This window comes from Nicotiana sylvestris, chromosome 3 (genome assembly GCF_000393655.2).
Source record: "Nicotiana sylvestris chromosome 3, ASM39365v2, whole genome shotgun sequence".
NCBI classification, from domain to species: Eukaryota; Viridiplantae; Streptophyta; class Magnoliopsida; order Solanales; family Solanaceae; genus Nicotiana; species Nicotiana sylvestris.
This window is the reverse complement of record NC_091059.1, coordinates 196,353,407-196,366,174: the sequence shown is the minus strand read 5'-3', so window position 1 is coordinate 196,366,174 and position 12,768 is coordinate 196,353,407.

Below are 12,768 nucleotides of genomic sequence, written 5' to 3'. Positions count from 1 at the left end.
TGGCAATGTAAAAAGAGAGACTTTTCTTCTTTTCAGTTTTTTTTTTTAGTTTTTCATTTTTGTTCCTCTACTTTTGCGGATTTAGACTTCGACTTTTGACGTTAGCCTTTCGAAAGTCATTCTTGGAGCGACCGGGACCCTCAAATTGGACCATGCCCGAGGGTTAAATCGAAACTTCTCACGGGCCGGTGCCGGTGATACCGAGGATCCCCCGAGGCCCCGCAGTTTCTCGAATTCTACTGGGTTGCAACATTTGCTCGACCTCGTAAAATGGGCCCCAGGGCAATTCTGTTAGTGCGTTTCCCTAGGAGAGGGTAATGTTAACGCGACTAGAATTAGTCGTTCTTTGTCGGAAAACTCTTCGTGTTTCCAGTCAAAGAGGGGCAGCTGTAAGCACGTGATTTTTGACCCTCCCCGGGAATTTTTACGTTCTTAAGCTTAAATATCTAATTTAGGACTAGTATAGCTATTTTAACTATTTTACTTTATTTCGTTGCAAAAAGAAAAATTTCAAAAAATATATATATAAATTTTAGTTTATGTATCTCTCATAAATTTGGAAAATACAAAAATTGTACTTTATTTTGGTACTTTATATAAATTCGAAAATTACAAAAAATATAGTTCTATTAATGTTTGCAGTCATTATAATTTTGAAAAATACAAAAAAAACATTACGTCATATTTTTGTCTTTATTAAAGAACGAAAATTACAAAAAAATAGTTTTATTAATATTCTATAGTCATTTTTAACTTGGAAAAAATACAAAAATATTACCTCATATTTTATCTTAATATTTAAAACGAAAATTACAAAAAAAATAGTTTTATTAATATTTTGTAGCTATTTTAAAAATCTTGAAAAAATATTTAAAAATATATAGTTTTGTTTAAATACTAGTCTTATTTTTGGTAGTTATTTTGCTTACATAGGACTAGTTAAACAACGTGTTCCTATTTCTCGGGTCCGGGCAAAAGAATAATATTCGGGTTCAAACTACCCGGTTTTAGGCCTAATTTTCGGACCTAGCCCATAATAAACCGTGTCCAGGACACGTGGGGAACCCCACCACGCGTGGGGGACATATGCCTCGAACCCCACCACGCGTGGGGCTCATTTTCATGGGCATTATGTTACAAAACACGGGGACCAACGAAAAGGGGCTTGGGAAATTTTAAAAGAAGGAAAAAGCCAACAAAAACGGACGGACTTTGGGGAATTTTAAAAGGAGGACTTTTTTTTGAAATTTGGAGAAAAAGGAGGACTGTAGCCTCGTCTTTTTCTTTCAGAAGAAACAAAACAAGGGACTACTGTTCATTTTTCCTTCTTCTTCAGCAAACCCTACCAAAACCCACGAAAAAAAACCCGAAAGGACTACTGTTCACGCTTCTTCTTCAAGAAGAAGAAGAAGCAAATACCTAGCAGGACCCTACCCAAAAACCACCCCGTCGTCAACCTCCGAACAGCCCACCACCAACACTCCATCAACGGACCAACCTCCTCCTCCCAAACACCACCCCGACGCCATAACCACCACCCCCCACGTCCAAAAACCCACGACGACCTCCCCAGCGTCCAAAACTACAGCCCAGTCCGTCGACCACCAAGCCTCTCAAACGACCACCCTCGTTCCACCCCAAAACCACTCCGTCAACGACCCACCGCGTCTAGCCTCCGTCAAGCAGCGACTGCTGCTACGTTTCCATCGCGTCGTCGCTGCCCCCTCGCCGGAACTCGAGCAGCTGTTGCTGCGTTGTCAAGCTCTCCACCATGTCCGACGACCATAACCCAAAACCAACCACTCTCTCACGTCCGAGCTCCAGCCATTAACCACTGCCCAAACAACCCACCCTACTGTCGCAACCAACGCCCTCGTCATTTTCCAATCGACAACCATCACCCCGTCACCATTAAACACTGCCCGTCGACCCCCACAATCGTCGACTAAATAGTCCGTCAGCTTCACGCCACTAGTTGAGCCGGAGTTCATGGAGGTGAGCTGCTCGACCTTGTGTTGAGATCGAGTTCCAGTCCAAGGTCCAAAGGTTGAGTCGAGGTCCGGTACGTCGAGGCGCTGTCCGAGGTTCCGTCGTTGTTCTTCGTTTAGAAAGGTCCGGCTTAAGTTCCGTCGGAATCGTGTTTGTCGCTCTGAGTTTGTCGAGGTGCAAAGGTTAGTAAACCTCGATGTATTAGATAAATAAACTTACGTTGAATGTTCGAGATGCAATATAAAAAATTGGTCTGGAAATTTTCTGCCTATGTTTCATTGTCTGCATTTTGGTTCATTTTCATGTTATGTTATTCTTGTTTATTTGATGTCGTTTAATTAAGTTGGACTAGTCGTTCTATGACACAAGTTTGACGTTAATCTGTTCGTCCTTTCCTTCGGTTAGGTCATTCGAAAAATAGTATTAGTGCATGCTGTTACTACTACCGAAACACTCATTCACTAAACTCCTTTTATTAAACTTTTAACAAGTCATGGGATTTTAGTTGTAAAGAGGCCGTAAGTCTTAGTATTGTTAAAGACATAAAAATGACATCCTTTTAAAAAAATAAAAAAAAATAATAAAAAAATATAATAGTAATAATAAAGAATAAAATGAGACGAGCCTCGTCGAATAAAAGGGACAAATTGCGGGGCCCTCACAAAATATATGTATTAAATACTTAGATTCCAGGATGGGTCGTTTAGCAAATTTCACGGCCCTACCCCAAAATAATAATGCGCTAGTTGCTTTAGGCGCGCCTTTAATAATGTTATCTCCCTAAACTCGGGTGCACATTTATGTGACCCAAATCCAAATCTCAACGAAGTCGAAATATGTCTCTAGTCACGGGCGCATTGATTGTGGCGTGGCCCGAGATGCATTTCCATGACGTTGCAAATTCTTTAAAAAATAAGAATGAGATGAGCCTCGCCGAATAAAAATACAAATTGCGGGGCCCTCAGTAAATACTTGTTTAAAATTACTTAGAATTCAGGAGGGTCGTTTAGCGAATTTCACGGCCTCCGCAAAATAATAACGCGATAGTCTCTTTAGGCGCGTGTTTAATAATTTACTTTCTTAAGCTCGGGTGTGCATTTCATGCGACCCAAATCCAAATCTCAAAACATCAAATAAAATGCGTTCCGGATTGTGGGTGCATTTCATGTGACGCAGTCCAAAGACGTGTTTTAAGCGATGTTCACATTCTTGTAAAAACAATAATAATAAAGCGGTTAAAAGTTAAAATTTGCACATAAGTTCATATTCGTATAAAATCAGATAATCAAGCAAATATAACAGTTGAGCGACCGTGCTAGAACCACGGAACTCGGGAATGCCTAACACCTTCTCCCGGGTTAACAGAATTCCTTATCTAGATTTCTGGTACGCAGACTGTAATATAGAGTCATTCTTTTCCTCGATTCGGGATTAAAATTGGTGACTTGGGACACCCTAAATCTCCCAAGTGGCGACTCTGAAATAATTAAACCAATCCCGTTTCGATTGTCCTTTAATTGGAAAAAACTCCCCTGCGCCCCTCGGGTGCGGAAAAAGGAGGTGTGACAGCTCTGGCGACTCTGCTGGGGATTAGAAACCCAGAACCACTGGTTCAGGGTTAAGAATTCGAGCTTAGAATAATTGTTATTATTTGGCTTTATTTATTATCTGATTATTACATGTTTTGAGCCTAATGTGCTAAATGCTGCTTTTACCGCTTTGATATTATTTGAACTGTATATAAACTGTGCCGAAACCCTTCTCTTCTTACCTCCGGGGATGTGCTTACTGGTTGAGACTCCCTATTCTGTTAGTGTCATACCCTGAATAAAAGAGGCTCGGAAAGTTTCTAAGCCGGCTGGCCTTTTGGTTCCCGGAAAGGAGCTCCTTCCTCAGCTCGAGTTGTCCGCTCGGGTACACTGTCTAGAACACCGACCCAGGTTTTTGAACCTAGTATAACAAAGCCACATGCCGGATCCCTAGTAGGAACGTTTATTTGCATCATGTGCATTTGACTTAGGGGACTCAACATAGGGGTTGGGTCCGTCTAGGACAAGCAACCTGAAAATAATAGACCATCTTTCGGCATCCTATGTGCTACATGTTGTATTTATTCAAGGGTGAATGGGTCGTTTGGCGGACCAATAATAGTTGCGGACAAATAACACACCTTGTTAGGTTGATCACATTTAAATAAGAAGGCCGCACGTTTTTCCAGCATGATGTTATTTTAATCAAAGCATGGGGAACATTTGTGGAATCCAAGAATTCTTGGAATTCCCTATGTCCCCCACGCTTGCTTTTTGGGAAAGCACATGGGGAACATTTGTGGAATCCAAGAAGCCTTGGAAATCCACTATGTCTCCCACGCTTCATTTTGGGAAAAGCACATGGGGAACATTTGCGGAACCCAAGAAATCTTGAAATTCCCTATGTCCCCCATGCCACATTTTTGAAAATATAATAAATATAAAAAAATAAAATATATATGTATATATAAAAAAAAACATTGAAAAATTCAAAAAAAAAAGATTTTGTATGTTTTCATCATCATCCACAAGTTAGAAATAGTGGAAAAGAGGAAAAAATAACAGTTTATAAATGTGAAAAAACAAATGTCCAAGTAGTGTCGGAACTCTGCCGAATTTTTGAGAAAATAAGGAAAATATATGTCTTATTAGTTAGTTTTATTAACAACAAAGGAAAAGTAGAAAAAATCATCATTGTTTGGTTTTGTTTTTCAAAAAAAAAAAAATAGTTTGTCTTGCAATAAAAAAAAAATAAAAATAAAAAGTAAAAAAGGGTCTTGTTTTTTAAAAAAAATATGTTTATTTACTTGTTTATGAAAATGCTGAAATTACAATAATCCAAAAATACTTTCCATTATTGATTTCTTTAGAAATTCTTTCTAATTGTTTTTTTAAAAAAAAACATGTATATATAATAAAAAAATCCGAAAATATTTTGATTCTTTTTCAAAATTGAAAAGAAAATTCAAAATCCAAAAAAAACATTTTGAGAAGCATTTCTTTTATCAAAAGCAAAATTCCGAAAAACATTTTCTTCTTCTTCTTTTTTTTTTTTAAAAAAAAAAAAGAGCAAATGAAAATTCCAAAATATATCTTAGAAGTGTTTCTTGTAAAAAGAAAGTCAATCGAAAATGCTTCCTTTCTTCTTTTAAAGTAGTTCATTTGCCCGAACTACGCGGGTTTGATTCTCACCGGATGTGAGATACGTAGGCAACCCTCATCGGGTCCAACCTCGCAGCCTCGAGATCTCGATATGACTTCCCAAACACCATAATGACAAGAAATTGGACCCTCCAATTTGACCGTATATAGCTCCTCGCGTGCTTCCAAACTAAGGATATGCTAGTACAATTGTCCCACCCGGATCCGGCAGGGCAATTTCCAAATGACTTGGACCTGGAAAAAATGACTTTTAATTAATATAACTCCAGCAAATTATTGTAGTTGAACAGAACGAATCACTGCATCCAGAAATCAACGCGGACGGAATCTCGAACGCAAACTCGACTCTAACTCGGCTCAGACAGAATCCATGGGTTTTTAGAAAATCAACATCGAGATGAAAAAAAAATGAAGAACATATATCTTTTTTTGTTTTGTTTTAGTTTTCCGATTTTTCAAAGATTCTAAGAACCATGGACCTCTTTTAATTTCTGTCCCATTTTTGTTTTGGTACGTGACTGCGTGTGTGCGTGTTCCGGCGAGTTGAGTTGAGTACGATGAAGAAGAAAAAATCTGCTGGTTACGAGATGAAGAAACAGGAACAGATGGGAGCTCTGTTCTTCGCTTGTTTTGACTCCATGAAGAAGAAGAAGCTTAGGGTCGATGGCTGGAAATCTGCAATTATGGCATGTGTTATACCCCATTTTAACCAGGTCGATTAGAGTATAACATATTAGAAAGGACGATATTTAATTAATTTTAAGAGAGTGGTCACCTAATTATTTTAAGGTGAATTAGAACACCACCTTTTATCTAAATAACGCTAAAGTTAACTCAGTTTATATAGTCTATTTAACCTTAAAATTATGGGTAAGGGTTCTAATTTATCCTATAGGAAAGGTTATTAAAACACCCTATATGATCCGTTAATTAGATAACTGGTCAAACTTAGGTTTATTCACTAGTTAGGATAATAAGTATTAAAAGCATATAAGTTGCACGTTTAAGGAAAACAAATAATTTTGATAAGTCAAAGTACTTAACTATGTTGAAAACCGCACTCCAAATTGTGAAATCAAAACAACACTCACTTTGTTGAATTTTGTTTTCCAAAACGTGAGAAAGGAAAAGTTAAGTTAATGTGGTAAACTCTTATAAACCAATTCCTACTCAAAGACCATCTGAGACTAAAGAAAGATTTTAACAACTTTTCCCACAATGTTAAAGTCTAAAGGCTAATCTGCTTTAGGGCCAAATGTTCTTAATGCTATTTGAAACAAAGATAATTTCACACTAGATAGTAGTTAATACCTTTAAAGAAAATACATTAAAAATACATAGGCTAGGCGTTAATATAGGGACCAGTTTTTTGATTTACTAGTTTTAGGTCTTTAGATAGATAAAAGTTCTGTTTAACTAATCATAAGTTTGAACACGCAATTTCAAAATGGGTAGTAACTCAACTAAATAAGCAAATTAACATGCAAAAATCAGATAACACGAAGGACAAAGATAATAAATAACCAAAAAATGAATAAGGGTGCCATAGGCATCCCCCAAGCGTCTCTCACTTGTTTTCTTGCTATCCAATGCCTTCTAAGAATAAGGGATGTGATGATTCCATGCTCGGGCGTTATAGCGAGTCTTGCATTAAGACTCATATAACTCCAAATGTATATGCAAAGCAAATAAAACAAAAACCGAATTAGTAGTGAAAAAACTCTGAAATAAACAAGAAAATAAAAAGGCAAATGACATAAACCAACATTAAAGTAAATCACAGACTCATAAAAAGACACAGTTTCTCATTTTTTCACAAAGCTCATATGTTGTAAAATATACAAATATGTCCCAAAAGTACTGCCAGTAGATTTCTTCATATTAAGTTTAGCCCAATGACATATACTTGCCAAAGAATCCAAATAAATTCCTCAACATCCAATTCACTATACAACAAAAGTATTCCCTTCTAATATGACTTTAAGGAGATTACAGATTTTATTCCTTGCTATAACCTTAAAGAATTTAGAGAAGTTATTATTTATTCGAAACTCCACTGCATTGACTAATTAAGAAAACATTAAGGGGAGTGCTATTTTAAATTAGTTGAGTCTATTGGCTTTATGTCTCAAACAAATTATATTATCAATTCAACAGAACATACTTCTCATTTTAAGGATCTAAATTGATTTTCAGTGAAGGGGCAAAACAACAAAGTCTCAGGCATTATAGTCAATTCTTTGTCATTTTAGGTCATTAGAGCATACTAGTACATTTTAAGATCATGGCTGCTAAGTTATGAAAAGAAAACTATTAAGTTAAAAAAAAAAAGGATTATCTTAATCAACGAAAGAACCTAATATATTCTTTTTGATATGGGAAGCCTAATATATTCTTTTCTAGCAACAAAGAAGATATATCCTTAAATTAACATATTGTCAAGCATATATATTTTTTCTCATTAGAAATCTGATCCTAATAATCGTAGGGCACTGTTTTTCTTATCATTTAGAAAGCAACAAAGACGATGCATCCAAACTCCAACAGAACATGTTATTTTTCAGCATTTAAGCTAAACAGACATTTATAAATCTGTTTTAAGTTACAACATCAAGTTCCTATATTATTGCTGAACATGAGGGTAGGATTTCCCAGGTTATGAAAACTCTCATACATAATATTTAATCCTATAGATATGATTTTTATAATTTGAATAAGGTAAAAAAAGCTATAATTTTCATTTAACAGAATACTTTTCACCTTTTAAAATGGTTAAAGTGAGTAAACAATGACAACTCTTAAATAATTCAGTGATTAACAAGTCATATTATTACATAATTCATGAAATAAAGATTCTTAACATGACACCTCTAACTACTAATTAGTTTAAAACAGTAGTATTTTACATGATATCTAACCCACGGAAAGAGAGAAAAAAAAAGGGAACTTCAATAGAACTTCTTTAATAAACTAAGTTTAGAACTTGATAGATAACTAACTATGTAATATAAATTGAATGTAAAAAAGAATGTGGCTGACCTTTTGTGGTGCAGCAAACTGGAGCGATTTTTCAGCGGCTACTTAAATCTTCGAATTCGGATTGACAAGCTCGAAATCAGGCACAACTGGGAATGACAGAGGTAAGGGGGAGCAAGTCCAAAATTCTGAGAGTATCTTAGGGGGGTTAAAAATAAGTAGAGAACTGTAGTTTTTAGAGAGTAAGAGTGATGGCTTTTTCATATCCCCGAAATATTCACCAACACCCCTATTTATAGGAGACGATCTAGGGTTTGTCTAGGGTTAATTTGGGCGGGATTCTTGAAGGGTTAGGGTTTCAAACGACCAAAGAACCGTTTGAAATGGTGTGTAGAAGAAAGAAAAAGGACGATATGGGTAGGAGAAGCAGGGATTTGGTTGCCGAAATGGTGAAAACTTGGAGGAACAAGAAAAGAGAATCTTTTTACCTCTGTCATCTTCATTGTAAATAGCAAACGAATTTGAATTCTTCAATTAAAGTGCTTGAGTTTGCAGATGATTCCTTAGAATGGCCACACAAATTTCTGATTACAAGATATGAGAGTCAAATTTTTCTAAGAAGAAAAAAGGAGCCAAAACCTTCTGCTATGGCAGAGGGAAAAGAAACGTTTTTTTCTTTGAAAGAGGTAAAGAGATGGAATCCTAGTCAAATTTGATTTTAATTTTAAAAATAAATCCAACCGTTGGATTAGATGCATCTAATGACTGAGACTAATCCTGATATAAGTAAATAAGATATAATGAAATAAATAAAGCAAGCATTTATTTGAAATTCTCTAGAAGATAGAAGAAATGATCTTGATCATTAATTTAAAATGGACTAGATCTGATGAATCCATGTGGCAAGGTGTGGGGTCAAAGTGTGAAGGGATGAGGAGAGCATGTGCTAGGCGTGTGTTGGTCATGGGATTTGAATCGTTGGCGCTGATGTGGAGGCTTATGTGGAGTCCATGTAAATGAAAGGGTTAGGCAGATGGGCTGGCGGGTATGGGCTATTTTATGGACTTGTTTTGATATGATTTTTCTTCTTTTTGGGTCAAGAAATCTAGAATATGTATTTTTAAAAATAAAAGCCCTCTTTGAATAACAATTGGACTTTGCTAAGATGACCCAATTTGCATTTAAAAATCCCTTTCTCTCAGATTAATTTTATTATACTTCCATAATTATAATAATTTACAATAAAATATAATTACATTATATTGTTATAAAAATTAATATTTTGTATGTATGCATCTATATAGAATAGGAAATAGAGAAATAAATTATAATTTTATTACGATGCATTAACATTAAATAATAATATGATAGTGACTAAGTAACTAAAATAATAATAACGATATAATTACAATAAATAAATAAATATGATAAATTATATTAAGGCTAATTATATTTTATTTTAAAAATCTTGAGGCTAGGAAAAAAAATATAACAAATGTTTTGGATAAAAATATGTAAATTATGTTTAGTAAATTATTAAGAATTAGGAAGTATATGGAAATTTATTATGAAAAAGGAGGGCCAAAATTGATTGTCAACGAAATGCTTTGTTCTCTTGGGTCTGAAGAAGAAGAAGATCCTTAGGGTGTCTGTGGATTTTTCGATCAGAAACGACTATCTATTGTGTATTTTTGGGTGTGAAATTCACTGATGGCCTTGCTGGGATGTTGAAGAGAAGAAGATCGGGGGTTCTCTATTTTGGTTGTTGCGGCGGATCTGATGCCTAGGGGTCTCGGTTAGTTTTGTAGGGTTTTTTATGTTAAGGGGTATGAGCCTAGGAATTATGGACTAGGTCCGAAAATTAGGCTTAAAATGGGTGGTTTTAGCCCAAATTTTATTCTTTCTCCGTGAATAAAACTAAAAATACGACCTCATTTACCAATTAATCCTTCTTAAGCAAAATAACTATTAAGATAAGACTAATCGTCAAAACAACCTATTTTTTTTTGGTACTTTCAAAAATAAAAATAAGGTACTATTTTTTGTATTTTTTTTAGTTTTACGAAAGGTATATAAACTAACAGCAACTAAAAAGACGAAATATTTTTGTAATTTTCATTTTTTGTGATGAAATAATGTAAAAGAGTCAAACTTAGTTGAAATAACTATATTAGACCTAAACTAAGTATTTAAATGCTAAAATATGTAAAATCTTGGGGAGGGTAAAAAATCACATGTCTACACATGTTAGTGAACAAAAGAAGACAAAGAGGTCAACAAAACCAAGGGAGTTCGGACCAATATGACCAAGATAGTGGTGGGTTCCTAGATGATAGGTATGATGAGAAGAATGAAGAAGTGCAATACGTGAACAACTATCAAGGCCAAAGAGGCAATTCTTCTAACCAACAATAATGGAGACCCCAAGACAATTGGGGAAATCAACAACAACAAGGAAATAGTAATTGGGGGAACAACAACCAAAATTCATATTGGGGAAACCAGAACAATCAGGGTAATTGGAGTGGCAACAACAAAAACTGGGGTAGAAACAACAATCAGGGTGGTTGGAACAATGGCAATCAAGGAAATCGGGGGAAAGGCTTTCAAAGGCCCCCGATGTATCAACAACCTAACAATCCACCCTCATTCCCATCCCAAGGTCCTAGTTCTTCTAACAATGAAATGGGGAGAATCGAAATGATGTTTGAACAAATGATGAAAAGAATGCTAACTCTGATACCCAGTTGGCATCCCACAATACTTTAATTAGAAACTTGGAGGTTCAATTAGGCCAAATCTCCTTGAATACTCGCCCTAAGGGGGCTCTACCTAGTGATACGGTAGTCAACTCGAAGGCGATAATGTGAATGCCTCTAAACAAAAAGAAATTTTGAGTGATGAAGTTGAGTTGCAAGAGGATGAGATCCCTTTGGTGGTTGAGAATGTGACTGATGAGAACATGAATGAGGAAGTGAGGATTGATATCCAAGATATCGAGGTGGAAACTCAAAATGACGTGAACCCGTCTAGGGAACACGTAATAGACATACCGGAAATAGTTGTGCCTAAAGCCAAGGCTCCTTTGCCAAGGCCACCTCCACCTTATCCTCAAAGGTTTGCGAAGCAGAAAAATGAGAATCAATTTAAGAAGTTCATTGACATGATGAAGAGCTTATCAATTAATGTGCCGTTAGTGGAGGCTCTAGAACAAATGTCGGGGTACGCCAAGTTCATGAAAGTCTTGGTGAAAAAGAAAAGATCCATGGATTGTGAGACTATCAAGATAACCCACCAAGTTAGTGCAATAGTGCATTTGATGGCTTCGAAGCTAGAAGATCCCGACGCTATCACCATTCTTTGCACCATTGGGAGTGAAAACTTTGCAAAAGCTCTATGTGATTTGGGGGCAAGTATCAACTTGATGCCTTACTCCATTTCAAGACTTTGGGTATTGGACAACCTAGGGCTACTTCAATGAGGTTGCAAATGGCAGATAGAACTATGAAGAGGCCGCTTGGTATTGTAGATGATGTTCTTGTTCGGGTAGACAGGTTCATTTTGCCAGCTGATTTTGTGATTTTGGATTATGAGGTAGATTATGAGGTTCCGATCATATTGGGAAAACCTTTCCTTGCAACTGGGAAGGCCTTAGTTGACGTGGAAGCAGGGGAACTCACCTTCCGGGTGGGTGATGAAAAGTGGTCTTTCATGTGTGCAAGTCAATGAAGCAGCCTAATAGTTCTGAAGTGTGCTCTTTCATGGATCTTGTCACGGCAGTGATAGTTGATGATACTAGTGCAATGATCAATGTGGAGGACCCTCTAGAGGCGGTATTGTTAATACCCAATTTTTTCCTATGTATTTTTATATACAAAATACTTTCAAAATAGCATGTACATGCATATATAAGCATGCCCAAGAGTTTTGGTATTTTTTCAAAGATTTTAAAATTAATTTATTGTCCATTTCTAGTAGTACAAAAATCAGTAATTATTCCCAAAATTATCAATTTTGGCAAGTAATTTATTTTATTCCCATATTTATGCCAAAATATAATTAAGGTAATTTTATACATTTTTTACAAATTTATTTGGTATTTAAAAAAGCTAAATTGCATATAATTGCAATTCTAGCCTACTTTAAGATTAATAGCATTTTATAATTGTAAAATTAGTACCAGTATTTTTAATTTGATATTTATATATTATTAATTGGCTCAGTACTTTTAATTTTCTTTTAAAATCATTTTTATAAAATAAAAGGAAAACTGGCTATTTAACATTTAGCCTCATTTCATTTCAATTACAGCCTATTTTACATTTCAATTTTAACCCTTAATTGACCCAATCTTAACCCCAACTGAACTGGCCCAATTTCAATTTTGACCCAACCTATAACCCAATTCAAATGACCCTACCTGGTTTCATACCTACCCTCTTAAATCTAGGCCGTTGATCATTTAGATCAACGACCATTATTCACCCTTCCATAATTAAACCCAAACGACTTACCCTAATCCCTCATTTTCATTCTGATAGCCGCCTTCGAAATCCCTTCGTCTCTCAAACTCTCTCAATGGTTCTTCAGAACCCTAGTCGTCTCCTGCCTT